At 36.3% G+C, this 25,260-nt stretch overlaps 1 protein-coding gene across 1 annotated transcript in view; it reads left to right on the plus strand.

The window, feature by feature from the left end:
• Window positions 1–25,260, plus strand: part of THSD7B (thrombospondin type 1 domain containing 7B) — a 627,465-nt gene that overhangs the window by 526,834 nt on the left and 75,371 nt on the right. The gene's annotated exons all lie outside the window — the stretch shown is intronic.

Here is a 25,260-nt window from a genome sequence, read left to right on the forward strand (position 1 = left end):
ATTAACGGTAATTTGTAGGAATGGAATGTTGGTCCTACTAAGTCACTTATTTTGTATAACTTAAATACAATGAAAGTTAACATTTATTGAGCACTTACTGTGTGCAAGGCACATGTAAAATTACTCTCTTTAGACCCTATACCAATATTACTAAGTACATAATATTATCAGTCCCATTATACAGATGGACAAACTGATTTTCAGGAAGGCTAAGTAGCTTGCACAAAGTTTTACACTGAATAAGTGATGGAGCTGGGAATAAACTTGATGCTGTCTGCTGAAGACAAAGCCTTTGCTCTTACATCCTTGGCTCCCTTATCTTAGAAGAATTAAGGTAGATTTAGACCCACTACTTCTCTTTCTTTAAGATGCAGCATTTATTTTAAGAAACAAAGCAAGTTCAGGGCACCTGAGCAGCTCAGTCAATTGAGTGTCTGACTCTTGATTTCGGCTTAGGTCATGATCTCAAGGTCGTGTGATCAAGCCCCGAGTCCCCTGTCAGGTTCCACACTCAGTTTAAGATTTTTTTTTCTCTCTCTCCCCCTCTGCCTCTTTCCTCAACTCAGTCAGTCTCTCCCTCTCAGTCTCGCTCCCTCCCACCAAATTAAAAAATCAAAAAGGTAGAACAAAGCAAGTTAACTGTCAGTATGATTACTCTTTGACTACATATAGGTAGTTATAAGTACATATATTCACACTTTAGAAAATGTGGCAGCATACATTATTAATCAACTTGCAGAAGAATTAGCAACCTGAATAAGTTAAATGTAGAGGTCATGATCTTCCTTCTCTTTTTTCCAGTTTTCTCACAGTAAACTCCATTAGGCTTCACATTACAATGAAAATGTTGCCCTCTTAAGTCAAGGAGTCTGTCCATTGAGCTAAATGTCTGTTGTAGGAGCATTGTATACAATGTTATGATGGCCTGGCATCCTGTGTTTATTTCTTTGAATTTCTAAGAGGCAATTTTCTTTAAGGTTTGCTTTTCCCAACATAATCACACTACTTTTAGAGCACTTAGAAATTGGAGATAGAGAAAGCATTTCAGCCACCTTTCATATGTCTGGAAGATGACATTGGCAGTTACTCGCTTGTCAGCAGGAAGTGAGAGTGTTGGTCTGTCAACTGCTTATGTACCTGCTCAGTAAAATAATAATAATGATAATAATAATAATAATAGTAGCTATGACAACAGTAATAACTTTCATTGAGCACATCTTATGTAATAAGCACTGTGCTGGAATTTCATAACACTATGCTATGATGATACACATTTGTCCACAGTCACTCAGGTCTGTTTGACCACAATGACCTTGTTCTTTCTAGATGCTGTGCTGCTCTCAAGTGTAAATAAAGTCTTTAAAATGGAAAAAAAAATGTAGTCAGGGCTCAAACCTGACTCTCTTAAATGTGTTGCATAATTTTAATACATTGCAACATCTTAGCATAATGCCCCAACGTTATAGGTGCTTAAGCAGTACATGATAATGATCATGATCATGATTATAGCAAAGTTAGCAAGCTGGATCTTTATACTTGACGTTTAATTAGCACTTCAATGTGCATTTTCTGAGAAAAATAAAACAATTGTATAATTGTTCTCTATAGCACGTACTGATTTGTGCATCTAACTATTGGCCATTATTTTACTAAATTCTCCTTTGATAGTCAGCAGTGTGACATATGTTAATAGGACCAATTCACTATGTTTTTCTTTCATCTTTTTCTTCCAAGGGCACTCACACACATAGAGTGTGACTTAGAGTCAAACACATAACCAAAAAAAAAAAAACAAATAAGGAGAAGTGCCCCCCCCAACCAACAAAGAAACAAACAAAAACAGGATATTTCTGAGACAAAAGTATGTTTGTCTTTATATGGTACTCTGAAATTTACATTTTGATTTAACTGTAAAAACTACATTTAATGTGAAAGAAGCTTAATATGTTTTAAATATAGTAAACAGATTTGCCAGTTAATTAAAACAAGCTTAGCAAAACCAATTATTTAAGTAAAATTATGTTTTGATTTCCCAGCATGTGTCCTACACTCAGGCTATGCATATGAGACAGACCATCACTGCTACCAAAGAACTCAGAGCTCTGGTATTTTTATAAGTGCATACTGTGTATGTCTAACAAAGGATTCAATAGCTGAGTAGCAGTGTTTATTAGTTCACACTGTGTTTACTAATAAAGTGGTAGGCAATATATAAAATGATTATACTTCCTAACCTCTGGGTCAATGACTTTCACTCTCGCACATGTAAGAAGCCTCTAGAAAGTACATTTACACACAGTATCTCTGCCCTGTCCCATAGATTCTGATTCAGTACATCTGGGTGAGGATCATGAGTCTGCATTTATAAAATTTCCAGGTGATGCTGATTCTGCTATTCTGAGAACACATTCTGAGTCCCAAGGCTAAGGCCATTACATTCAAGTCATGTTTTTTTCTCAATCAACCTCACTGTAATCACAACCATTTGTTGAATATTGAGTGAGCATGTAGAATTAATTGGACACCTAGTTTATATTTACAGATGCTTTTCATGTGCCAGAAATGTGCTTAGCACTTTGTATTTATTATCCCACTTAATCTGCAGAATGCCACTATGAAATATACTATTATCCTCCCAATGTATAAATGAGCAAACTGAGTCTCAGGTTAGTAACCTGCTTTTAAACAGCTAGCAAAAGGGGCATGGCTATTTAAGTCTGTGTAATCTGTACATAATCCCTAACCACTCAAAAGAAAAAGAATCCATACTTCCTGTCCTAGAGAATATGCTAACCTGTAAAATCTGTTGTCTCTTTTTGTGGTTTACTTTGGTTATTGGATTTGTGAATAAGTTGAATAATCTACATCATTTGACTAGTTTGCCAAGGAGGGAAAGCAAAATAGTCACAAATGAGGGTGTGACCTAATGCACAGGAAAACTTGCTGGCTGTGTGGCTATGGCCAAGTTACAAGTTCCTCATCGGGAAATAAGGACAATGGCCACTGCTTTTCCAGATCATTTAAAGATTAGAGATAATGTGTATAAAGTGAACAGCACAAGTATTACTTGATAGATTTATTAAAAACAAAAGAAAGAAAAGTAAGAAGCAAATCAAAGTTTTATACTGTGGTTGGGAAACAAGATAGGTTGGTATATATTTTCTAAGTCATACAGGTAATGTCCCTTATTTCTTTTTTTTTTTTTCAACGTTTATTTATTTTTGGGACAGAGAGAGACAGAGCATGAACGGGGGAGGGGCAGAGAGAGAGGGAGACACAGAATCGGAAACAGGCTCCAGGCTCTGAGCCATCAGCCCAGAGCCCGATGCGGGGCTCGAACTCCCGGACCGCGAGATCGTGACCTGGCTGAAGTCGGACGCTTAACCGACTGCGCCACCCAGGCGCCCCTTTTTTAAATTTTTTTTTTTTCAACGTTTATTTAATTGTCCCTTATTTCACACAAAATGGGTTATTATGTGATCTTACAGAAATAAAATGTCACCTTCTCTGCTGAAAAAATGACTTATGTTTAATTTGATAGCAGTTCCTAAAAATAAGGCTTCAGAAAGATAACTTTGAATGAATGGGTCACTGACCTTAAAGTTACTGCCAATTGCAAAGCATACCAAAGAGCAAATAAGACAAAGGCATAAAAAATTGTGTTGGGACCATTTTCACTGTATTGGAAAGAACTGGAGACTATAAATGGATCAAGCAAAACAAACACAATTCAAGGCAGAATTTGAAGAAAATGGAAAACCACGTGTTTCACTTATTTTTATGTTCTTGTTTTTCATACAACATACACACACACCTCATTTATTTTTTTTATTCCAATATGCTTACTTCTCTAGAATGCTTTAATGTGGAAGGAAGCTTATAGAATTGTACATTTAAAAACCTTTTCAATAGTGTTCACCCTTTAAAGGTATACATATGTGTATAAGTACACAAATATGAAAAATACATATATGTAATTGTTCATTGTTTATTACTATGAATTTCTCTTTTACCTACCTAATCCTAATTGTTTCCCATTTTTATCCTTATTCTTCATAAATTTTGCTGATAAGTATTATTCATAGAATCATATATTCTTCAAGAGAGGTTTATAAATTTCTAAATTCAGAAACTGTTCAGCCCTTGACATAACTGAAAGAATATATGGTTCTCGTCATGTATGCTGCCAATCCCTACAGAAACTTTCTATTGAGTAATACAGATTTTCTATTTTTATGACTCTCCTTGGAGGCTCACTGAAGGAATTTCTGAAACAATAATGTTGATAGAAGGCAGCAGAGAGGGTCCTAGAAGTGAATTCCAAAGTGAGGTATACTTTACAGAAATAAACCTTTGCAAACCCTATCCAGAAAGATGACTTAAGTTTAGCAAACCTACTTGAACTTTAATTGATTTACTTCCAGCTGAATGCACCAAAAGCTGGTCAGAACTAAAGCTGGGCATACCCTTTCACTGTAGGAATTGGAGACTCATTTAACAGCTGTCCACATACAATCTCATGATAAAACAGTGACTCAAATCTTTGCCTTATTACCAGGGCAACTTCTGAAGAAGCATCACAAAGGAGGGCTTTGCAAAGAAACTAGAGTTTAAGTGCAACTGAATCTGGATTCTTTCATAATCTTAATATGATGCCAGTATAGGTATATAGTAACAGATATATACTACCATTACCCTCCCAGATGAAGAAACTTTTAGTTTAAAAGAGATAGAGAAATGTAGACCAATTTTCTAAGAGCTCCAGAAGTAAGCATTTGAGGACTAAGAAAAACCTTATTTTTTTCATGGCGCTCCAGTATTATTTTTTGTAGGGTCTGTCAACAGTGACATTTTATTACTGATGACTCAGCATTTTCAGTACCTTAGCACTGAAACAGCACTCTAAAAGTTATGTTTCCAGGAAAACAATGTACCCCAATGTATACTACTCATGTTCACCTCCAAGCACTTTATCAACCTCTTTTCAATCCATAACATGCAGATGACAACCTGTATTTGTCTCTGAAGGGCATGTCTAATGGTCATGACCCTTAAGTTGCCTTATGCTTTTCTTTGACTCACAACTGAAGGCCAGTGGAGGAAAATGATAATTTTTTTTATATGCTGGACTGAAAACTCTGGTTGTTTTTGTTAAATTGATATTGTCTCTTTATTAGAAGCCAGTAATTCATTACTCAGAGCTTTGTGGAGTATTTTACCCCACTGTCAGTGAGATTTAATATAACCTAGAACCATTCTTACTTCCAGAATTATACTAGGCCCTGCCAAATAAAGGGTCTCATTTCATGCAATGTAGTAGCAAATGATAATCCTATAAAGGCAGCCTTTGGGCTCATCCAGGTTTTTTTTTTTTTTAATTTAATTTGTTTTTCTTTCTTTTGCAGTGTGATTTTTTTTTGAATCTCACTATCATCAATTTGGGATACAAAATAAGTTTCTATTGCACTTAGTATCTCTGTCTCTGTCTGCCTCTACTCTACTTATCTTTACCTCTTGACCTCTATTTTTAGATATGATTTAGTAGAGAATAAAATAGGGGGAAAGTCTAGAGGTCTCATTGTTACATAGGAAGTATTTCATTCCATCCCTTTATTTTCCAAATGGTAACTGTCTGCTCCATTGTGCCTAGTGTCCCTGGTGCAGAGAATTCTAGTTTACCTTTTTGTTTTGTTTTGTTTTCAAATAACAAAGGTCTACTCCTGAAAGTTGAGAAAGGCTAGCATCTGGCTATGCTAAGTGGGCAGAGGCTACATGGGTGGGTTAACTGCTTCAAAAACAGACTTTCAATGAGCCCTAGTTTTGAGTCCTAATTTCACCTCCTTTTTCAGATCTTTTAGTAGTATTTCCTGAAGTTCTTCACAGTGTTCTGTCTTTAACCCAAATCTCTATCAGTTGAATCCTCACACAATTTATGGTGTCTCATGCCACAGAAAAGTATTTAGTTTCTATGAAACTAAGTTATTTCTTGCTTAAAAACTTAAAAGATTTATTTAAAAAATATTTCTAATATTTTTATTGTTTAAAAATACATGAGGATATCTAATTCATCTGGCTTTTAGTTTTGTATATGGTATGAAATAGACTTTTCTCTTAAATTCTAAATGAATATTCCTCCACTGACTTGTTTCTGTATTTTATATTGTACGTATTTTTTAACTTGTTCATGAGAGGGTTTCTATTCTTCATTTTTTTGTCCTATGCAATTAAAATTTACATAACTGTAAATTTTTTTTTCTGTGTGCATTTCTGCTGGTTATGCATTTCTGCTGGTTAGTTCTAAGGTCTAATTAAACTTGAATGTTATATGTATCTTGTACCTACTATGTTTTTTAAGTTTCCTTATTAATTTTACTGGTTGCCTTTTTAAATTAGTTTGCATAGTTCTTTTTATATATATTTATTTTTTTTTAATGTTTATTCATCTTTGAGAGACAGAGAGCATGAGCAGGGAAGGGGTAGACAGAGGGAGACACAGAATCCAAACCAGGCTCCAGGCTCTGAGCTGTCAGCACAGAGCCCGACGTGGGTCTCGAACTCAAAAACTGCAAGATCATGACCTGAGCCGAAGTTGGACATTCAACCAACTGAGCTGCCCAGGCGCCCCTTACATTCTTTTTTTTTTAATATAAAATTTATTGTCAAATTGGTTTCCGTACAACACCAGTGCTCATCCCACAGGTGCCTTCTTTAATGCCCATTACCCACTTTCCCCTCCCTGCCACCCCCCATCAACCCTCAGTTTATTCTCAGTTTTTAAGAGTCTCTTATGTTTTGGCTCCCTCCCTCTCCAGCCTTTTTTTTCCCCTCCCCCTCCCCAATGGTCTTCTGTTAAGTTTCTCAGGATCCACATAAGAGTGAAAACATATGGTATCTGTCTTTCTTGGTATGACTTATTTCACTTAGCATAACACCGTTCAGTTCCATCCACCTTGCTGCAAATGGCCAGATTTCATTCTTTCTCATTGCCAAGTAGTATTCCATTGTGTATATAAACCACATTTTCTTTATTCATCAGTTGATGGACATTTAGGCTCTTTTCATAGTTTGGCTATTGTTGAAAGTGCTGCTATAAACATTGGGGTACAAGTGCCCCTATGTATCCTGTATCCCTTGGATAAATCCCTAGCAGTGCTATTGCTGGGTCATAGGGTAAGTCTATTTTTAATTTTTTGAGGAACCTCCGCACTGTTTTCTAGAGTGGCTGCACCAGTTTGCATTCCCACCAACAGTGCAAGAGGGTTCCTGTTTCTCCACATCCTCCCCAGCATCTATAGTCTCCTGATTTGTTCATTTTAGCCACTCTGACTGGTGTGAGGCGATATCTCAGTGTGGTTTTGATTTGTATTTCCCTGATGAGGAGTGACGTTGAGCATCTTTTCATGTGCCTGTTGGCCATCTGGATGTCTTCTTTAGAGAAGTGTCTATTCATGTCTTCTGCCCATTTCTTCACTGGATTATTTGTTTTTCGGGTGTGGAGTTTGGTGAGTTCTTTATACATTTTGGATACTAGCCCTTTGTGCGATATATCATTTGCAAATTCCCTTTCCCATTCCGTTGATTGCCTTTTAGTTTTGTTGACTGTTTCCTTTGTAGTACACAAACTTTTTATCTTATGAGGTCCCAATAGTTCATTTTTGCTTTTAATTCCCTTGCCTTTGGGGATGTGTCAAGTAAGAAATTGCTGCGGCTGAGGTCAGAGAGGTTTTATTCCCTGCTTTCTTCTCTAGGGTTTTGATGGTTTTCTGTCTCACATTCAGGTCCTTTATCCATTTTGAGTTTATTTTTGTGAATGGTGTAAGAAAGTGGTCTAGTTTCATTCTTCTGCATGTTGCTGTCCAGTTCTCCCAGCACCATTTGTTAAAGAGACTGTCTTGTTTCCATTAGATATTCTTTCCTGCTTTGTCAAAGATTACTTGGCCATACTTTTGTGGGTCCAATTCTGGTGAGTCTCTATTGTATTCCATTGGTCTATGTGTCTGTTTTTGTGCCAATACCATGCTATCTTGATGATTACAGCTTTGTAGTAGAGGCTAAAGTCTGGGATTGTGATGTCTCCCGCTTTGGTCTATTTCTTCAATATTACTTTGGCTATTCGGGGTCTTTTGTGGTTCCATGCAAATTTTAGGTTTGCTTGTTCTAGCTTTGAGAAGAATGCTGGTGTAATTTTGGTTGGGATTGCATTGAATGTGTAGATTGCTTTGGATAGTATTGACATTTTAACAATATTTATTCTTCCAATCCATGAGCACGGAATGTTTTTCCATTTCTCCATTTTCCAATGTATCTTCTTCAATTTCCTTCATAAGCTTTCTATAGTTTTCAGCATACAGATCTTTTACATCTTTGGTTAGGTTTATTCCTATGTATTTTATGCTTCTTGGTGCAATTGTGAATGGGATCAGTTTCTTTGTCTTTCTGTTACTTCATTATTAGTGTATAAGAATGCAACTGATTTCTGCACATTAATTTTGTATCCTGTGACTTTGCTGAATTCATGTATCAGTCCTAGGAGACTTTTGGTGGAGGCTATTGGGTTTTCCATGTATAATATCATGTCATCTGCAAGGAGGGAAAGCTTGACTTCATCTTTGCCAATTTTGATGCCTTGATTTCCTTTTGTTGTCTGATTGCTGATGCTAGGACTTTCAACACTATGTTAAACAACAGCAGTGAGAGTGGACATCCCTGTCGTGTTCCTGATCTCAGGGGGAAGGATCTCAGATTTTCCCCATTGAGGATGATATTAGCCGTGGGCTTTTCATAAATGCCTTTGATGATGTTTAAGTATGCTCCTTCTATCCCGACTTTCTCAAGGGTTTTTATTAAGAAAGGATGCTGAATTTTGTCAAATGCTTTTTCTGCATCAATTGACAGGATCATATGGTTCTTGTCTTTTCTTTTATTAATGTGATATATTACATTGATTGATTTGCAAATATTGAACCCTGCAGCCCAGGAATGAATCCCACTTGATCATGGTGAATAATTATTTTTATATGCCGTTGAATTCGATTTGCTAGTATCTTATTGAGAATTTTTGCATCCATATTCATCAGGCATATTGGCCTGTAGTTCTCTTTTTTTGCTGGGTCTCTGTCTGGTTTGGGAATCAAAGTAATGCTGGCTTCATAGAATGAGTCTGGAAGTTTTGCTTCCCTTTCTATTTTTTGGAATAGCTTGAGAAGGATAGGTATTATCTCTGCTTTAAATGTCTTGTAGAATTCCCCAGGGAAGCCATCTGGTCTTAGATTATTATTTGTTGGGAGATTCTTGATAACTGATTCAATTTCTTCACTGGTTATGGGTCTGTTCAAATTTTCTATTTCTTCCTGTTTGAGTTTTGGAAGTGTGTGGGTTCCTAGGAATTTTTCCATTCTTCCTAGTTGTCCAGTTTGTTGGCATATAATTTATCATAGTATTCCCTGACAATTGCTTGTATTTCTGAGGGATTGGTTGTAATAATTCAATTTTTATCCATGATTTTATCCATATGAGTCATCTTCCTTTTCTTTTTGAGAAGCCTGGCTAGAGGTTCATCAATTTTGTTTATTTTCTCAAAAAGCAACTCTTGGTTTCATTGATCTGCTCTACAGTTTTTTTTTTTTAGATTCTATATTGTTTATTTCTGCTCTGATCTTTGTTATTTCTCTTCTTCTGCTGGGTTTGTGGTGTCTTTGCTGTTTTGCTTCTATTTCCTTTAGGTGTGCTGTGAGATTTTGTATTTGGGATTTTTCTTGTTTCTTGAGATAGGCCTGGATTACAATGTATTTTCCTATCAGGACTGCCTTCACTGCATCCCAAAGCATTTGGATTGTTGTATTTTCATTTTCATTTGTTTCCATTTATTTTTTCATTTCTTTTCTAATTGCCTGGTTGACCTATTCATTCTTTAGTAGGGTGTTCTTTAACCTCCATGCTTTTGGAGGTTTTCCAGACTTTTTCCTGTGGTTGATTTCATGTTTCATAGCATTGTGGTCTGAAAATGTGTGTGGTATGATCTCAATTCTTTTATACTTATGAAGGGCTGTTTTGTGACCTGGTATGTGATCTATCTTGGAGCATTCTCCAAGTGCATTCAAGAAGGAAGTATATTCTTTTGCTTTAGGATGCAGAGTTCTAAATACATCTGCCAAGTCCATCTGATCCAATGTATAATTCAGGGCCCTTGTTTTTTTATTGATCCTGTGTCTAGATGATCTATCCATTGTTGTAAGTGGGGTGTTAAAGTCCCCTGCAATTACCACATTCTTATCTATAAGGTTGCTTATGTTTGTGATTGTTTTATATATTTGGGAGCTTCCGTATTTGGTGCATAGACATTTATAATTGTTAGCTCTTCCCGATGGGTAGACCCTGTAATTATTATACAGTGCTCTTCTTCATCTCTTGTTACAGCCTTTAATTGAGAGTCTAGTTTGTCTTATGTAAGTATGGCTACTCCAGCTTTCTTTTGACTTACAATAGCATGATAGATAGTTCTCTAGCCCCTCACTTTCAATCTGAAGGTGTCCTCAGGTCTAAAATGAGTCTCTTGTAGACAGAAAATAGATGGGTATTTTTTTAAATCAATTTTTTATCAACTTATCGATGTCTTTTGGTTGGAGCATTTAGTCCATTTACATTCACTGTTATTATTGAAAGATATGGGTTTAGAGTCATTGTGATGTCTATAGTTTTCATGTTTGTAGTGATGTCTCTGGTACCTTGAAACATTTAACTCACAGAATCCCCCTTAGGATCTCTTGTAGGGCTGGTTTAGTGGTGATGAATTCTTGCAGTTTTTGTTTGGGAAGACCTTTATCTCTCCTATTCTGAATTATAGACTTGCTGGATAAAGGATTCTCAGCTGCATATATTTTTGTTCATCAGATTGAAGATTTCCTGCCATTCCTTTCTGGCTTGCCAAGTTTCAGTAGATAGGTCTGCCCCTAGTCTTATGGGGCTCCCTTTGTAAGTTAGAGCCTGTTTATCCCTAGCTGCTTTCAGAATTTTCTCTTTATCCTTGTGTTTTGCCAGTTTCACTATGATACGTTGTGCAGAAGATTGATTCGAGTTACTTCTGAAAGGAGTTCTCTGTGCCTCTTGGATTTCAATGCCTTTTTCCTTCCCCAGATCAAGAAGTTCTCAGCTATGATTTGTTCAAGTACACCTTCAGCCCCTTTCTCTCTCTTCTTCTTCTGGAATTCCTATGATACGGATATTGTTCCATTTCATTGCATCACTTAGTTCTCTAATTCTCCCCTCATACTCCTGGATTTTTTTTATCTCTCTTTTTCTCAGCTTCCTCTTTTTCCATAATTTTATCTTCTAATTCACCTATTCTCTCCTCTGCCTCTTCAATCTGAGCTGTGGTCGCCTCCATTTTATTTTGCACCTCATTTATAGCATTTTTAGCTCCTCCTGACTGTTTCTTAGTCCCTTGATCTCTATAGCAATAGATTCTCTGCTGTCCTCTATACTTTTTTCAAGCCCAGCAATTAATTTTATGACTATTATTCTAAATTCTTGTTGCGTTATATTGCTTAAATTGTTTTTGATCAATTCGTTAGCTGTCGCTATTTCGGGAGTTTCTTTTGAGGAAAATTGTTCCGTTTCATCATTTTGGATAGTCCCTGGAGTGGCGTGGAACTGCAGGGCACTTCCCCTGTGCTGTCTGGAGTAACTTGTGTTGGTGGGCGGGGCCACAGTCAGACCTGATGTCTGCCCCCATCCCACTGCTGGCACCACAGTCAGACTGGTGTGTACCTTATCTTCCCCTCTCCCAGGGGCAGGACTCACTGTGGAGTGGTGTGGCCCCTGTCTGGGCTACTTGCACACTGCCAGCCTTGTGGTGCTGCTTTGATGGGATCTGGTGTATTAGCTGGGGTGGATCTGCGAGGTGCACAGGGGCGGGAGAGTCAGGCTTAGCTCACTTTGCCCTTGGTTGTCCCCTGCAGGAGGGGCCCTGCGGCACTGGGAGGAGGTAGGCAGACCCTTCAGAGGGATGGATCCACAGAAGAACAGCGCTTGGGTGTTTGTGCGGTGCAAGCAAGTTCAGTGACAGGAACTGGCTCCCTTTGGGATTTCAGCTGGGGGATGGGAGAGGGAGATGGCGCCCGCCAGCACCTTTGTTTCCCGCGGAGCTGAGCTATGTCTTCGGGGGCTCAACACCTCTCCCTCCCAGTGTCCTCTCACCCTCCCCACTCTCCAGGAGCAGGACTGTTCACTTTTAACATTCCAGATGTTAAGTCCCACTGGCTGTCAGAACTCATGCAGTCCAGCCCCTCTGCTTTTGCAAGTCAGACTTGCGGGCTCTGCCTTGCCCAGCGGGCTGCCCCTCCACCCCGAGGCAATCTGTGTAGCGAGCACCACCTCTCCACCCTTCCTACCCTCTTCTGTGGGCCTCTTGTCTGTGCTTGGCTTCCCAGAGTCCATTCTGCTAGACTTCTGGTGGTTTTCTGGGTTATTTAGGCAGATGTGGGTGGAATCTAAGGGATCAGCAGGATGAGGTGAGCCCAGCATCCTCCTACACTGCCATCTTCCATCTGATCCGTTAGTTTACATTATTAGATTTTCCATATGATATAATCATACAACCTATATATAACCACAAAATCTGCAAATAATTATATTTTATCTTTTTTGATGTTTATATTATTTTTCTAGACCTTTTATTATCAAGAACTTCGTAAGTAATGCCAAAAATTGAAAAGAAATCATTTTAGTCTTTCCCTGGTTTTAATCATAACATGTTTGATCCATTTTTTCTCATATTTAAGAATTTCCTCTAAATTCCTTTTTAACCTATTTGTAACTATATCTGTATATATGTATATATATTTTCAGAAATGACTTGTTTCATCAAATGCTTTTTACTATTACTGATACAAGTTTTAGAGTTTGTCCTTTATGAATATTATGATTTCAAAATAGAACCGACTTTGTAATGTGCATGTATTTTAAAACTCTATATGATTATACTTTATCATTATTTTAATTGGTTCAGGATGTTTCTCTCTCTCATTCTTCTCATATTAAAATGTTGTATTTAATACTATGCTTATTTGGAAAAATACATGTGAAAGGTTTCCAGATATTTCTTTCCTGTGAGCCAGTTTTTTGAAACACAGGAATTTGTTCTTTAAAATTTTAAACACATCTGGAGCCAGGTTATTATCCAATAGAATGTTTTTGAAAATCCTTCCAGTTTCTTACACAGTTATGTTCCTTTGAAATCCTCTCCTTCTTGAGTCAATTTTAGTCTTTGACATAATGCATGAGCATGGCATATTTTGCTAGATTTTTTACAAAATCAATTTAAAGTAATTTTCTCTTTGAATTCATTTAATCTCCTATCTGTGATTATCTCTCTTTTTCTCACATGGTATTTATCTCATATGTATTTATCACATACTGTGTAAACGTGTGTGGGTGTGTGTGGGTGTGTATTTCTGGCATTTTGACATTTCTGTTTTCTTCCATATATTGGTGTTTAAGTCTTGTGTTTTCTGTTTTAGTTCATATACCTTAAATATATATTAGTATGTATTTTCAGTGTTTGAGCAGATACATTCCTGTCATTTATTTTTGTTTTCAATATCTTTGGTTATTTCCATATCTTATTATTCCCAATAAAACTTCTACCATTTTTGTTAAACTTTGAAGGAAAAGAAATTTGGATGTTTATTAAATTTCTATTTAATGTGAATTTGAAAAGATTTTTACCTCAGTATATCCAGTTAAAAATTAAAATATGGTATATTTTCTCTTTTTTATTGAAATATAGTTGACATACAATATTATATTTTTTCACATGTACAACATAATTGTATGACATTTACATACATTATGAAAAGCTCACCCTGATCGGTCAGTTACCATCTGTCACCATACATTGATGACATGTAATGTATAGTTATTACAATATTATTGACTATATTCCTTATGCTGTACATTTTACATACTGTACCTCTTAATCCCCTTCACCTATTTCACTCATTCTCCCACCCCTCTCCCCTCTGGAAACCACTGGTTTGTTTTCTGTAATTATGAGTCTGTTTCAGTTTTGTTTGTTCATTTGTTTTGGTTTTAGATTCCATATATAAGTGAAAGCATATGATATTTATATTCTGACTTATTTTACCTAGCATAATACCCATTATGTCTATCCATGTTGTCACAAATGGCAATATTTAATTTTTTTTTATGGCTGAGTAATATCGAGTTGTGTGTGTATATATATATATATGCCACATATATGCATATGTATGTATGGTATACACACACATACATATGTATATATACACCATATCTTTTTTATCCAGTTATCTATTGATGAACACTTCTGTTGCTTCTTTGAGTGGCCCAGGCACTTTTCAAATGCTGCCTCTATGCTGAGTCTCAGAGGAGTGAGTTTATGCATGGGCCCTTTAAGAGCAGAGTGTCTATATCCCTTTGGCACTCTTAGAGTGAAGCCCTCCTGATTTCCAAAGTCAGATGTTAGGGTGGCTAGTTTTTATAACACAGATTCCCAGGGTGGGGGTGAGAGGATGTGGGGTGCCTGATGTGGGGCTTGAACCCCACACTCCTCAGGGAGGACATCTATGCCTGTGATACCACTCATGCTTGCGGGTCACAATGCTAGGGTTATGGGTATCACTCAGACCTCATCTGCCCCTTCTGCTCACTGGATATGACTTTTTCTTTATATTTTTAGCTATGTAAGAGCTGTTTGGCTAGTGTTGAGGTCACACTCAGCGAGAGTTGCCTTGTATATAGTTGCACCCTTGGTATGTCGCTGGGGGGAGGTAAACTGAGGATTCTCCTACTCCACCATCTTGATTGGGCTCTCTCTCTCTCTCTCTCTCTCTCTCACACACACACACACACACACACACACACACAAATATATAGAATATATTAGTATATTATAATTACATAATAGTTATACTTATATAGTATAATTATATATATATATTAGAGAGCAAGAATGAGGGAGAGGGGCGGGGGGTGGGGGGGGAGAGAGAGAGAGAGAGAAAGAGAGAGAGAATGAATCTTAAGCAGGCTCCACGCTCAGCACACAGCCCAATGCAGGGCCCAATTCCACAACTCTGGGATCATGGCCTGAGCCAAAATCAAGAGTTGGACACTCAACCCACTGAGCCCCCCAGGTGCCCCTCTCTCTATTTTAATCATGAAATATTTTAGGCATACAAAAAACGACAGAGAATTATGTAAAGAAAATGTTAATGTCCAACTTCTAGCTTTGTAAAAATCTTAACGATTTGTGTACTTCACTTTTTTTTAATTTCAGCTCTTCTTTTTGTGGTGTTCTTTATGTAGGCATTTTATGTTGAGCTTATACTTATGCGTTACCATTTAAAATAGCACCACTTTAAGTGTTATTGCTGGCATGGAGCCCAAAGGACTGGATTTTCTTTCAGTTTTTTCATGTTTCTATTCATTTCACTTGACTTCTGTACTTGCTCTTTTATATTTTGGGTCTGTTTTTTTGGTATTTTAAGAGCTATAACTATATCATTTCAAATAATGAATGTGTTCTTATTCTGAATGTGTATAATTGTTCTTTTCTTATGAGACCTTATTTAGTTGGGCAGCACTAACAACAACCATGATCAGTGACACTACTGGTTGTTGGGCATCCTTATATTTCTGAGTTTCACAGCAATGTTAAGTACTGTATAGTTATTATGACTATTGTATTGCGATAGATAATTTATAATATTTTTTTTCTTTTGGTTTCAAGAAACAGAAGACCAAGACCAAAAGCTAGACCCCCAGCTAACCTTACCATGACTAACACTAGGATAAACAATTTTAGCCTAGACACAGCAATGTGGTGCACATGGAACCCGATCCTGACATGAACCAGGTTGATGATTGTTGTCTGAGCTAGAACTGTGGGCAGGGTGAGGCCAACCATAATGGGAATTTGGGCTTGGCAGTCACCATGCCTGACTTGCCTAGTATACCCATCTGTGAACAGTAACATATTTTACCAGAAATGGATTTTAGATTTCTTGATTAAATACTTGACATACATTACAGTTACTCTGTACGTGTGTATAAATTGTTGAATCGTGATCTTCTGTAAGTTCTTTATGTGAACTATCTTTCCTGTCCCAGGAAAAGTAATCTAATCATTCACAGTGTATTATATTTTTTACTATATCACTGAGTTTCTTTTTTGAGCATACATTTGTATCTGTATTATATAATTGAACATTCTTGACCTTTTTCATCCTGTTGGTATAATTGAGGTTGACCTTTAATTTCCTTTTTATGCATTAAATATTGTGAGTTTTTGATGTCAGAGTTATCTCAATGCTATAAAATAAATTTTGCATGCCTTAAAGCCTTACTGTGCTTTGAAACAGTTTACCAATCTGAGAAAGTATGTGATGCTTGATGATTGATACAATTTGTCTATAAAGCTGTTTGGACATGGCCTTTAGATGGGACATCCTTAGTAATTTCCTCAATTATCCAGGATTATCATTTTATTCAGGAGAAATTTCTGTTATCCTTTGACTTAATTTTTCTGCTATATTTAAAAATTCCTCTTGGAGAAAAGACTTTCTGCATTTGTTATTGTATTTCCTTTCATATTTTTTAGTATCTTTTTCTCTCCTTTTATTTTGGCTAGATTTGCCAGAAATTTATTAACTTTAGTGATTTTAATTTCAAAGTTTCATTTCATGATCAATTTTAGTCTTTTTATTTTATTTATTTTATTTTATTTTATTTTTAATTTTTTTTTCAACGTTTATTTATTTTTGGGACAGAGAGAGACAGAGCATGAATGGGGGAGGGGCAGAGAGAGAGGGAGACACAGAATCGGAAACAGGCTCCAGGCTCTGAGCCATCAGCCCAGAGCCTGACGCGGGGCTCAAACTCCCGGACCGCGAGATCATGACCTGGCTGAAGTCGGACGCTTAACCGACTGTGCCACCCAGGCGCCCCAGTCTTTTTATTTTATAACTAGTTATTTTTGGTATTGTACTTATCAATCTTTTTTTCTATATTATTTTCTTTAGGTTTCAAGATATGTATTTTTCCAACTAGAATAAATCACTTTTTAATGTATTTACTGTCTTTTGAATAATGAGAACATTCAATAATATTAATATAAAGGATATTATAGGATTTATCTATAATAGAATTTGGGCAGGGTGAGAGCAGCTAGAATACTAAGGGTATGGCTCTGACCTTAAATTTGATGTGAAGTGTTCTCATTTTCATTGTTGGCTAAAAAGACCATCAAAATACAAATGTCCTTGTGTCCTAAATAGTTGTTTTTCAAAGTATATTTAAGGTTTTAAATTTCAAAGTCTTTCCTATTTAACATTTTATTTATTTCTATTGCTTTAAAAATATATTGAGCGTTGCTTAGGAGACTGTTACAGGATCAATATTAATGTTGCACTATGGTTGAAACAAATGAGTTATTGCCTTTCTTAGAATGCATGCATATAAATGGACAAATTCAACTCTATAGTTTTTATTAATCTTGTATAAATACGTGTCATTAGCCAACTTAAAAAGTTATAGACTGACAGTAGTCTGCTAGAATGCTATTATAATTGTATTTTTGTCAAACTCTCCTTTATGATCAGGTTTTATTTTTATAGTTTGATACCATGTCATTTAGCACAATAAGTTTCATAAATGTTTGCTTGAGTAATTTTTTAAAGTTTATTTATATGTATTTTGAGAGAGAATGGTTAAGGGACAGAGGAAGAGGGATAAAGAATCCTGAGCAGACTCTGCATTGTCAGCACAGAGCCCTATGCAGACTCAAACTCATGAACCATGAGATCATGACCTGAGCAGAAATCAAGAGTCATTCATGCAACTGACTGAGCCACCCAGGTGACCCTGCTTCAATTATTTTAAATGGATCTTTGTTTCATCAGAACTTTTCCTTGTTATTCTATTTCATCTGACATAGATTTTTCTGCTTTATTTTCTTCTTATATATGTTATCTTCGCTCAATATTTTTTCTATATTATTTTCTTTTAAAGATTTATATTATAAGCATACATTAATATTTTGGCTTTTCATAGAAGTATTTAAATTTTAATTTTTTTAAATGACTCTTTATTTATTTTGAGAGAAAGAGACAGAGTGCGAGTAGGAGAGGGCCAGAGAGAGGGAGAGAGAAAATCCCGAACAGGCTCCGCACTGTTAGCACAGAGCCCTACACAGGACTCCATCTCACAAACTGTGAGATCATGACCTGAGATGTAATCAAGAATCAGATGCTTAACCAGCTGAACTACACAGACACCCCTTAAGTTTTAATTTTTATAACTAGCATCTGTTGTGTTTTATGCTTAAAAAGAAGGTATCCTTGATTTCTGTTGTTTCCATTGGTTTTATTGACTGTGACTTGCATTTTTGTATGCATTTCAGTATTTTACTATTACTGCTTTTTTTGATTTTTATAAAAATCCTTGAATATATATTTATCTGTTATAAACTTATGAATAAAACATTAAATTATGAACACTGTGTATCAATAATATCTAGCTTATTTTATTTCTTCCCTCAAATTCCTATTTTGCCAATATAATTTTCAATTACAGAGCTAAGTTATCATTTTTATCAGTTCCTGTATCTTACATAATCATGTATTATTTGTAGATTTCTGTATAGAAAATATTAAATTTTTCTTTATCTATTAGACTATTTTTGCTTTTAAGAACATTTTGCTTTAATTGACATATTTTAATTATAAACACGACCTCAAGCAAGTTGGAATGATACCTTGAGTTTATTTACTTAATTATGACAAAATTTCAACCTCAAATGCTTTAGCATATTCTAAGGCCATAGCATTATTCCTATTCTATCTCTCATTTTCCCTTATTACTGGCTGCATCTTTATCCATGCTGCATTTCTCTGTTACCCAGTGTAGTATGATTTAGGATATTATATGTGCATTTCCCCTTTCTAATTCTAGGAATTTTTAATAGTCTTCTGATGAGTTTTAAATTTCATATATTAAAATGCACAAATCTTAAGGGTAAAACCGTATACAGTTTTACATTTTATACATCTAAATACCCATCTGATCTGTTTAGGTCAAAATGTAGGCCAGTTCTAGCACCGTATAGGCACTTCGATGCCACTTTTCACTTTATGTGCACAATTCCATACCCCAAATTAAACACTATTATTATTTTTATCATTGATCACATTTACTAGTTTTTCTTGCCTTAAACTTCATGGAATGGGATATTACAATATGTAACCTTTTGTATCTGATCTTATTAGCTTTATATTATGTCTGGTACATTATATAGATGGAATCACACAATACATATTCTTTTGTGTCCAGCTTATTTTGCCTAATACAATATTTTTGAGATTTATGAGTGTTGAACAGGTCAGTACTCCGCTCTTTTTTAGTACTAAATAGTATTTTATCATAAGAATATAGCATCATTTATTTATGCATTCTCTTGTTAGTGGACATTTGGGTCATTTCTAGTTTAGGGATATTATGAATATTGCTACTGTGAAGATTCTGTGAGTCATTTGGTGGATATATGAACTCATTTCTCTTGAACACGTATTTAGGAGTGGAGTAACTAGGTCATGAGATAGGTTTATGTTATATTAGAAATGTTCAGACAATTTTCAAAGTCCTAGAACCATTTTACAGTACTTCCAGGAATGTGCAAGTGTACCGTTTCTAATACATTCTCATCCACATTAAAAGTTTTCAAGTTTTTTTCCTTTTTTTTTTAATTTTTAAGAACACTTTTTTTATTTATTTTTGAGACAGAAGCATGCAAGCATGGGTGGGGGAGGGGCAGGGAAAGCTGGGGAGAGAATCCTAAGCAGGCTTTCTGCTGTCAGCACAGAGCCTGATGTGGGGCTCCCACTCACAAACTATGATCATGACCAGCACCAAAATCAAGAGTCAGATGCCTAACTGATGGAGCCACCCAGGTGCTGCACAAGTTTTCTCCTTTTTAAATTTCACCCATTCCATTGAGTTTGTAGGAATATCTCATTGTCATTTTAACTGTCATTTTTCTGCTAACTAGTAATGTTGAGTAACTTGTCATGGCTCTAATGAGCCATTTAGAGATTTTATTTGTAAAATGTCTGTACAAGTCATTTACCTATTTGTTTTTTAAATGCATTCATTTTTTTTTATCTTGGGGTATAGTTTTCTTATTTTTTTTTCTCCCCCAAGATTTATTGGGAAAAAGTTGACAAATATCACTGTGTAAGTTTAAAGATATACACTGTGAATTTGATATATATACATGTTATGAAATGATTCCCATGATAGGGGCAGGTAACACATCCATCACCTTACATAGATACCTTTTTTTGTTTTTGATTTTGTGTTGAGAACATTTATATTTTTTCAGTTTTTATTTAAATTCTAGTTAGTTAACATACAGTGTAATATTAGTTTCAGGTGTACAATATAGTGATTTAACACTTCCATACATCACGCTGTGCTCATCACAAGTGCACTGCTTAATCCCCATCAACTATTTCACCCATCCCCCCACCCACCTCCCCTCTGGTAACCATCATTTTATTCTCTATAGCTAAGAGTATATTTCTTGGTTTGCCTCCCTCTCTCCCTTTTCCCCCTTTGCTTGTTTATTTTGTTTCTTAAATCCCACAGATGAGTGAAATCATATGGTATTTGTCTTTCCCTAACTTACTAATTTCACTTAGCATTATACTTTCCAGTTCCATCCATGTTTTTGTAAATGTCAAGATTCCATTCTTTTTTATGGCTGAGTAATATTCCTCTGCGTGTGTATGTGTATACACATACAAAATCTTCTTTATCCATTTATCAGTCAATGGATATGTGGGATGTTTTCATAATTTGGCTATTGGAGATAATTCTGCTCTAAACATCAGGGTACATGGGTCCCTTTGAATTAGTATTTTTGTATTCTTTGGGTGAATACCTAGTAGTACAACTGCTGGATATTTGGGTAGTTCTGTTTTTAACTTTGAGGAATCTCCACACTTTTTTCCCAAGTAGTTGCACCAGTTTGGATTCCCACCAACAGTGCAAGAGGGTTCCCCTTTCCCCACAACCTCACCAACACCTATTGTTTCTTGTGTTGTTGTTTTGAGCCATTCTGATAGGTGTGAGGTGATATGTCATTGTAGTTTTGATTTGCATTTCCTGATGATCAGTGATGTTGAGCACCTTTTCATCTGTCTGTTGGGATTCCATATGTCGTCTTTGGAAAAATGTCTATTCGTGTCTTCTGCCTATTTTTAAATTGGATTATTCTTTTGTGGGTTTGAGTTTTATAAATGCTTTATGTATTTTTGGTACTAACCCTTTATCAGATATGTCATTTGCAAATATCTTCTCTGATTCTGAAGGTTGCCTTTTAGTTTTCTTGATTGTTTCCTTTACTGTGCAGAAGCTTTTTATTTTGATGTACTCCCAATAGTTCATTTGTGCTTTTGTTTCCCTTGCCTCAGGAGAAATATCTAGAAAGAAATTTCTACAGCCAATGTTGAAGTTACTGCCTGTGTACTTCTCTAGGATTTTTATGGTTTCAAGTCTCATGTTTAGGTCTTTAATCCATTTTGAATTTATTTTTGTGTATAGTATAAGAAAGTGGTCCAGTTTCATTCTTTTGCATGCTGCTGTCCAATTTTCCCAACACTATTTGTTGAAAAGACTTCTTCCTCATTGGTTATTCTTTCCTGCTTTGTCAAAGATTAATTGGCCATATAGTAGTGGGTTAATTTCTGGGTTTTCTGTTGTGTTCTATTGATCTATGTTTCTATTTTTGTGCCAGTATCATACTGTTTTTATCATTACAGTTTTGTAATATAATTTGAAGTCTGGAATTGTGATGCCTCCAGCTTTGCTTTGCTTTTTCAAGGTTGCTTTGTCTATTCAGGGTTTTCTGTGGTTCCATACAAATTTTAGGTTGGCTTGTTCTAGCTCTGTGAAAAATGCTGGTGGTATTTTGATAGGGATTGCATTGAATATGTATATCACTTTGGGTAGTACAGACATTTTAACATTTGTTCTTCCAATTCATGCACATGGAATGTTTTTCCATTTCTTTGTGTCCTCTTCGATTTCTTTCATTAGGGTTGTATAGTTTTCAGAATATAGGTCTTTCACCTCTTTGGTTAGGTTTATTCCTAGGTAGCCTATTGTTTTTGGTGCACTTGTAAATAGGATAGATTCCTTGATTTCTCATTCTGCTGCTCCGTTATTGGTGTATAGAATGCAATAGATTTCTGTACATTGATTTTGTATCTTGCAACTTTACTGAATTCATGATCATTTCTAGAGGTTTTTTGTTTTGTTTTGTTGTGGAGTCTTTAGGGTTTTCTATACATAGTATCATGTCATCTGCAAATAGTAAAAGTATTATTTCTTCCTTGATAATCTGGATTCCTTTTATTTTTTTGTTGTTGTCTGATTGCTGTGACTAGGACTTCCAGTACTATGTTAAATAACAGTGGTAAGAGTGGACATCCCTATTTTGTTCCTGACATTAGTGGAGAAGTTCTCAGCTTTTCACAATTGAGGATGATGTGAGCTATGGATTTTTCATAGATGGCCTTTATTATGTTGAGATATGTTCACTCTAAATCTACTTTTTTGTGGATTTATCATCAATGCATGTTTTGCTTTGTCAGATGCTTTTTCTGCATCTGTTGAGAGGATCATATGGTTTTTAATCCTTTCTTTCATTAATGTGGTGTGTCACATTGATTTGTGAATATTGAACCATCCTTGCTACCCAGAGACAAATCCCACTTGATTGTGGTGAATGATTTTTTTAATGTATTGTTGGATTTAATTTATTGGTACTTTACTGAGAATTTTTGCACCCATGTTCCTCAGGGATATTGGCTTGTAGCTCTCTTTTTTAATGGATTTTTTTCAATCTGGTTTTGTTATCAAGGTAATCCTGGCCTCATAGAATGAACTTCAAAGTTTACCTTCCTCTTGTATGTTTTGGAATAATTTGAGAAGACTAGGTATTGACTCTCCTACTCTGTTAGCAAATTTCAAGAACACAATACAGTATTGTTAACTATAGTTGTCAAGCTATACATTAGACTCCATACTGGCTTTATAAGTGATTACTACCTTTATTATGTGTTTGCTTTTACCTGTGAATTTTTTTTCATAATTTTTTTACTTTTAGTAATGGCCTTTTGTTTTTACTCAAAGAATTCCTTTTAGCATATCTTATAAGGTTGGCTTAGTAGTGATAATGCCTTTAATTTTTGTTTGTCTTAGAAGCTCTTTATCTTTTCTTCTACTCTGAATGTTACCTTGCCATATCACACCCCTCCCTTCTGTCCTACAAAGTTTCAGCTGAAAAATCAACTGATACCCTTATGAGATTTCCTATGTATGCAATGTTTTCTTTTATACCTTTAAAATTTGCTTCACCACTAATTTTTGCGTTTTTATTTATTTTTGAGAGAGAGAGAGAGTGAGTAGGAGATGGATGGAGAGAGAGGGAGACAGAGGATCCCAAGCAGGCTCTGTGCTGTCAGTATGGAGCCTGATGTGGATCTCAAACTCACGAACCACGAGATCATGACCTGAGCCAAAGTGGGACCCTTAACCGATTGAGCCAACAGGTGCCCCAATTTTTGCCAGTTTAATTATTATATGTTTTGGTGTTGATTTTCCTTGGTTCATCTTGTTAGGAGCTCTCTGTACTTCTCAGATTTGATATCTGTTTCCTTCCCCAGATTAGGGGTTTTCAGCTATAATTTTTTCAAATAAATTTTCTGCCCCTTTTGTCTCTCTCCTCTGGGATCCCGATAATGTGGATGTTACTATGTTTGATGATGGCACTGAATTCCCTTGAGCTAGTCTCAGTTTTCATTTTTTTAATTTTTGCTGTTATTCTTGGTTTCTTTCTATTACTATTACCCTCTCTTCCAGATGATTGATTCGTCCTTCTGCCTTCCCTAATCTGCTGTTTATTCCTTCTAGTCTGTTATTTTTCCTCCAGTTACTGAATTAATATCTTATTGCATCTGTTCTATATTTTCTATTTTGTTGTTGAAGTTCTCACTCAATTCATCTACTCTTTCCTCAAGTTCAGTATCTTTATGGCCATTACTTTGAATTATTATCAGGCTATTGTTTATCTCAGTTTCACTTAGTTCTTTTGCTGTGATTTTTTGTCCTATTTAGCAAATATTCTTTCTCCTCATTTTGTCTCTCTGTTTGTTTATATGTATGAGGGAGGTCAGCTATGTTTCCTTGTCTGAAATGTAGTGTCTTTGTGGGACACCTGGATAGCTCAGTTGGTTAAGCATCTGACTCTTGATTTTGGTTTAGGTCATCTCAGGTCATGACATCAAGCCTCACATCAGGCTCTGTGCTCACAGCATGGAGCCTGCTTCATAGTCTCTCTCTCCCTCTGTCACTCTTCTCCATTCACTCTTTCCAATAAAAAATTAAAATACTGTCCTTATATATAAGAGGTTGTTTGGTGCCCTGTAGTGCAATGCCCCCTACTCACCAGAACCAGATGCTCCATGGATGTCTCTTATGTGGGCTGTGTGTACCCCACTGCTGTGTCCTCAGCCCAGTTAGCTGAAATGATACACTTGGTCAGCTGTGAGCATGCTGGGCTGGTTTTGGTCTCTGAGCTGTTGAGGGGCCTCTCTGAGGCCTAGGTGGGCTAGGGAAGCAGTCAGGTTATCTATTTGCAGTTAGCTTCTCTGCAAGGCCCATAGAGTTGTTTTGTGGTGGGCTGGCCAGAAGTCAGACTAGGTATCTGTAGTCAGCATCTCTGCCACAGTTGCGGGTGTATCCAATGTCAGGGCTTTCTACCTGCACAGTCAGCTAAAAGGCTTGGCTGCTGGAATTGCAGGTGCACTGTTGTTGGGGTTATCTCTCCTTCTCCCAGGGATAAGAGGCACTTTGTTGTAGCATAAGTTCCTGCTGGGGCTGCTTGCTTGGTGTGACTTTGGAGGAATGCCTGTGGAGGCTGGCAGGTTGGATGGGGCAGGTCCTCGGATAAATGGTGGAGTAGGGCTTGCAGTGCTAGCAAAATATATGGAGAGTGTTAGTGTTGGTTCCTTCAAGTGTCTATCTTGGCTGGGGTAGGGGAAGAGAAATGGCACTCATCAGCACTTTTGTTTTTGAAGAAGGCTCCTGAAGATCTCTGCACCTCCAGCGCATTTCTGAGATTAGGAAATAAATCTCCTTTAGGTGTATCCCAGGTGCTTTCTA

The sequence above is a fragment of the Prionailurus bengalensis genome, chromosome C1 (genome assembly GCF_016509475.1).
Source record: "Prionailurus bengalensis isolate Pbe53 chromosome C1, Fcat_Pben_1.1_paternal_pri, whole genome shotgun sequence".
NCBI lineage: Eukaryota > Metazoa > Chordata > Mammalia > Carnivora > Felidae > Prionailurus > Prionailurus bengalensis.